The following is a 5,913-nucleotide window of genomic DNA, read 5'->3' as shown; positions in this document are numbered from 1 at the left end:
TGATTGTAACATCGACATGGAGGCTGCCGTGCAGGACTTGATGCATAGTATGCAGGAACTGTCTACCGAGGTACAGAATCTGAAAGCGGAGAACACCGCTCTCAAATAATTGGTTCTATCCCCGGATTCTGCTACAAAAGAGAGTGTTATACTGGGCGGAGTCGTGGATAAATACGACGGGTCCGCAAAGACCCTTCGTGCATTCCTGGATTCGTGCTTGGTTCATTTTACCTTCAAGCCTTACTATTTTGCGACCCCCAGGGCCAAGGTGGGTTTTATAATCTCTCACCTTTCCGGGAATGCCTTAACTTGGGCCACTCCCCTCGTTAACTCTAGCGATGCCCTCCTAGACGATTATGATGGGTTTATACATGCCTAAAAGACATGTTTGACCACCCCAAGCAGGTCCATAGTGCACAAGAACGCTTGTTAGACTTTCAGCAAGGGACCCAGGATATGCTCACGTATGTGACCCGATTTAAACAACTTGCAAAAGAAGCCGACTGGTCCACTGAGGCAAGTTTTACCCTGTTCAGGAGAGGATTGAACAAAGAAATTAAGGATGAGCTGGCCAGAGTGGCACGACCAAGCTCATTCCAGGCATTAATGGATCTTGCCATGCAGATTGACTTCCGTATCCACGAAAGGAAGTCAGAAAAGAAGAAATCCAGGGGAACTCCTTCCAAGGTATCATTTGAGGGTACCCCCAGAGCAGAAATCAACCCAAGCCCAGTTTCAGAATCCGAGCCCATGCAGATTGGGGCCTTTCGTGTACCCATATCCCCACAAGCGAGAATGAGGAGAATTCATACGGGCTTGTGCATGTACTGCGCCTCAGATAAGCATTTGGTTAGAGAGTGTCCTTTAGCACCCCCTCGGCATTCGGGAAACGCCAGCTCACGATCCTAGATGGAGCAGAGCTTCGGGAGAGAGATGTTTGCTCCACATCCATTCCATCCTTGAACTCTCCTGGACAAAACAATTTGGTGGTACTGCAGGCCTTTTTATCACCATCCAAGAATACGAACTATTCCATTTTGGCCCTGGTAGACTGCGGAGCTATGGGAATTTTCATCAATCATGAGTGGGTTGATAAACATCAGATTCCCTACGAGTCACGAAGCACCATGCAGCCTGTGGAAGCTATCGACGGAAGGCCCCTCACATCAGGACTCATAAGCTTTCAGACCAAGGAGATCCAGCTTTCAATAAATCACCATCGAGAACTGATCAGGTTTGACATTATTAAGTCAGCTCATTACCCCTTGGTATTGGGCATGCCCTGGCTATAGAAACACAATCCATATATCAATTTGTCTGCGGGTTCCCTATTCCTAGGCTCAGAGTTTTGCATGTCTCATTGTCTATCCCTAGAACCTCCATTAACGCACCCAAAGGAACCAACAAAGGAACAACAGACACCACTAATGGTATCCAATGTCATGCAAGTTCCTGAAGTCTACCAAGCTTATGCTGATGTGTTTTCGACTGCCATTGTCCAGGCCTTACCCCCACACAGACCTGAAGACTGCGCTATGGAGACGGAACCCTCTGCAGTGATTCCCTTCGGCAGGATGTTCATTCTTTCCGAACCCGAGAAGAAGGCCCTATGACAATACTTGAATACCAACCTTTAAAATGGCTCCATAAGACCTTCAAAATCTCCTGCTGGTGCTTCTCTATTCTTTGTTCCCAAGAAGGATACCAAGGAACTCAGACCCTGCCTTGATTATCACGGGCTAAATCAATGTACCCTCAAGGATCGGTACCCGTTACCACTGATTTCGGATATCCTGGAAGCCGTGAGAGGCGCAGTGATATTCACCAAGTTGGATCTCAGGGGCGTCTATCATTTGATCCGTGTCAGGGAAGGAGATGAATGGAAGACTGCCTTCAGAACACCCTTTGGCCATTTTGAGTACCTAGTCATGCCCTTCGGATTGGCTAACGCCCCAGCAATTTTCCAGCGCTTTATGGATATGGTGATCTTTGACATGCTGTTTCTCTTTGTTATTGTATATCTGGATGACATATTGATCTTTTTCAAGGATCCTAAACAACATGAAGAGCATGTAAAGGCAGTGTTGCAGAGACTCCGAGATCATAAACTCCTAAAAATGTTTGTTTCATGTGACCTCCGTCCACTACCTAGGGTTTATTCTTACCCCAGAAGGAATCGGTATGGACCCTTCAAAGGTAAAAGCCATATTGACCTGGCCCGCTCCTACTTCCGTGAAACAAATTCAATCTTTCCTGGGACTCGCCAATTTCTACCGGAAATTCATATCTAATTTCTCGATTGTTGCTCTCCTGAAGAAAGACACTCCTTTCCTCTGGTCAACACCACAAGATATGGTGTTCCAGCGTTTAAAGACAGAGTTTACGCAAGCTCCTATTTTGGCTCAACCCGATACTAGCCGTCCTTTTCTGGTAGAAACGGACGCTTCAAATTATACCATTGGCGCAGTCCTGAAACAAGAATTAGGAGATAAACTGGAACACCCAATAGCTTACCTCTCAAGAACTCTGACTCCTAGTGATACACATTATTCAGTCCTGGAAAAAGAATTGTTAGCCATCCGCCAAGCCTTCACTGAATGGCGACATTTACTTTTGGGAGCTAAATATCCAGTTCAGGTCCGTACTGACCACCAAAACCTCCAGATTGTACAGTCTTTGGAGTGTAGGAACAGTCGTCAGGCACGTTGGGCATACTTTTTTGCCCAGTACCAGTTCCATATCACTCACGTTCCTGGATCACAAAACCTGATCGCCGATGCCTTATCTCGAAGACCTGACTACGAGCCCACTGAAGACAAGGCATATCCTCAGATGTTTTCCCCCAAGATCTTTGTGGCCCAGGCAGTAAACCTCCTCGAAGAAATCCAAGCCCAAACCCAATCCTCTGATCTGTGGAAGGACAAATCCAAAAGAAATCCTTGGAATGTAAAGGTCCGGGAAGGTTATTTGTTCAAAGACAATCTGTTGGTCATCCCTACAAAAAGACTACAACAAAGAATAATGAATCTCTGCCACAATACCCTACACTCCGGACATCGTGGTGTCACCAATACCCTCCGTCTAATACAAAGGCAATTCTGGTGGCCTAGGATGGGACCCGACGTACGGCAGTACATTCAATCCTGTGTTGTCTACAATCAAAATAAACACAATAACAAGAAACCAGCGGGGCTTCTACTACAACCTACATTGACAACTAGGCCTTGGGAGATTATCGCTATGGACTTCATTGTGGAACAGCCACCATCCCGTGGGTATACCACAATCATGGTTACCATAGACCTGTTCACTCATATGGCTCATTTTACGCCCCTGCGTAAATTACCATCCTCTTCTGAACTAGCAGGAATCTTCCTGGAACACATATTCCGTTTACATGGACTCCCTTCCAAGATCATTTCGGATCGTGGACCTCAATACATCTCTCAATTCTGGAAACATCTCTGTCAATGCTTAGGGATCCAACGTGCCCTTTCGTCAGGTTACCACCCTCAAACCAACGGAATCACAGAACATGTCAACCAAACCCTGGAACAGTACCTTTGATGCTTCGCCACCAAGGTCTAGGATGACTGGTCGCTCCTGATACCCGTGGCTGAATTTGCTTACAATAATTCTGAACATTCGGCACTTAAGATCAGCCCTTTTTATTGCAGTCAAGGATTTCATCCGTCGGTCCTACCTTCTGTTCTTCCCCAATCTACACCAGTACCTACAGTTGACTCCTGGATCGAAACCCTTGTCAACATACATAAAGAAGCCAAGGAATTTTTGGAGAAGGCCAGGAAACAGACCAAGAAATATGCAGATTCCATAAGAAGACCTGGCCCTTCTTATGCAGTCGGTGATCAGATCTGGTTGTCCTCCAAATTACTACCCCGACATCTAAGGCCTAGTAAACTGGCTCCTCGGTACTATGGTCCATTTTCCATAAAGGAAATTATAAATCCTGTTTCTTATCGGATCGAATTGCCTGAATCCTGGAAGAAGATACACCCAGTGTTTCACACATCCTTGTTGAAACCCTACTATCCATCCTCCCAAAAACCATCCAGACCTCCTCCTGTACTGGTCGATGACCAATTGGAATATGAGGTATCTCAGATTTGTGACTCCAGGTATAGAAGGGGCCAGCTTCAATACCTGGTTGAATGGAAAGGATATCCTCCTAGCGAAAGAACCTGGGAACCTCTCTCAAACATCAAGGCCCCACGGCTGCTCAGAAGGTTCCACCTCATCCACCCGGGCAAACCAGGAGGGAAGGGTCTTCGGAGGAGGCATGCTGTCATGAATCGCTGGGTGCGCCCCTTTTGAGCCTCATGGTCCTTGTCACAACGGACTTAAACAACTAATACCTCCAATATGGCCGTCCAACGCATTCCCTTCTCGCTCTATGCATTGGACGTAACACTTCTCTATTTCTAGACCACGCCTTCCGCGGCTCCACGCGTCTCAATGCTATAGCGATTAGCGACCAGACGTGTGCTCCGTAGCTCGTGGTTCTTCTCCTTTCTACTCTGCTATCCCTTCCTCAAACCCCCCCCCTTCTTCTTCCTCCTGGATTCTAGTTCTAGCGAAATTACCTTGCCTCCTGGATTCCTGGATTCGACCTCCCGGAAAACTGAACGCATTCTGGATTCGGCAGAGACACGGGCCACCTTCTTCAAAACCCGATCCATCCGAAAGAAGGCAGCCTCAAAGAACACCGTTAAAGAATGGATTCAGGTGAGAAGGGGGGAACTCCTTGACACACGTTCCAGTGCTGGTGATCCCAAAAAGTGACCTGAAAATTGACAGTTTCCCGAAAGCAGATGCTCACCTGAGGAAAAGGAGATCAGTAGAGCTGGTATCCCGAATGAAGATAGAAAATTACTTTTCTGCTAAATCAGAAGAAGCATTCCATGTGATCCCATATTAACACAGGTTGTACAGCCTCACCTCATCAGTGTTCACAACGATCTTCATGCCAAGAATCCAAGTTGGAGTAAATACCAAATGGTTAAAGATAACCAGATAGGATGTTATTGTAGGCCGTCAACACTACCATAAAGGAATTCAACGCTATTAAAGAAGAACTAAGAGCAATCCGATTGATGACCCTCCAGAACAGATATGTACTTGACATGATCACAGCGATGGATGGAGGTGTTTGCGCAAAAATCAGAGAATCATGTTGCAGATTTATACCTTCGCATGATGAAGAAAATGGAACCTTAACAGAAGCCATAAGTATGCTGACAAACCTACAGAACCAGATGATCGATGAAACTGACGAAGTTGATGATGACAGCTGGTTTGGAACTCCATTCTCATGGGTCCCACAATGGATGGCAGACATATTCAAGTTTCTGGGAGCCCTGCTATTGATGATACTACTAGGATTTTGTGTTATCAAGATAATCATCACACAATGCCAGAAAACTGCTAAGAAAGCCATTGGGATGAAGATCATGATCGATGTCAAACTAGGATGGAAGCCGAGAGACCTAACTGATGAAGAAATAAGAGACTTTGTGAAGGCCAGCGAATTTGCAACAGAAGGAACAAAGTTTGTATATCCCAGGAAACGAAGAAAGTATGAAGGAAAATGGATCTATTGCAGCCCAAATGGTCAATGCCAGCTTATGACCTGGAACGAGGATGAACATGTAAAAACAGCAGGAAGTCTGAAAGAGGTGATAAAAATATGGACTCCAAAGAAACACGTTCACACCATCATGTACAAACCCAGAAGACGATGAACAAGATACAGAAGAACCAAGTAAGACAAATCCAAAGGAGGAAGCAGAAGTAGTCGATGAACCGACCAGAGGGGGGAGTGTAGAGGAGTTCCCAGATACGGCCTGCACTCCAGCCCCCCTTTTTGAGGTACCAGGAACATACTCGCCAAGA

This window comes from Ambystoma mexicanum, chromosome 2p (genome assembly GCF_040938575.1).
Source record: "Ambystoma mexicanum isolate Mex_15411 chromosome 2p, UKY_AmexF1_1, whole genome shotgun sequence".
Classification (NCBI taxonomy): Eukaryota; Metazoa; Chordata; class Amphibia; order Caudata; family Ambystomatidae; genus Ambystoma; species Ambystoma mexicanum.
Note: the sequence above shows the minus strand (reverse complement) of the source record.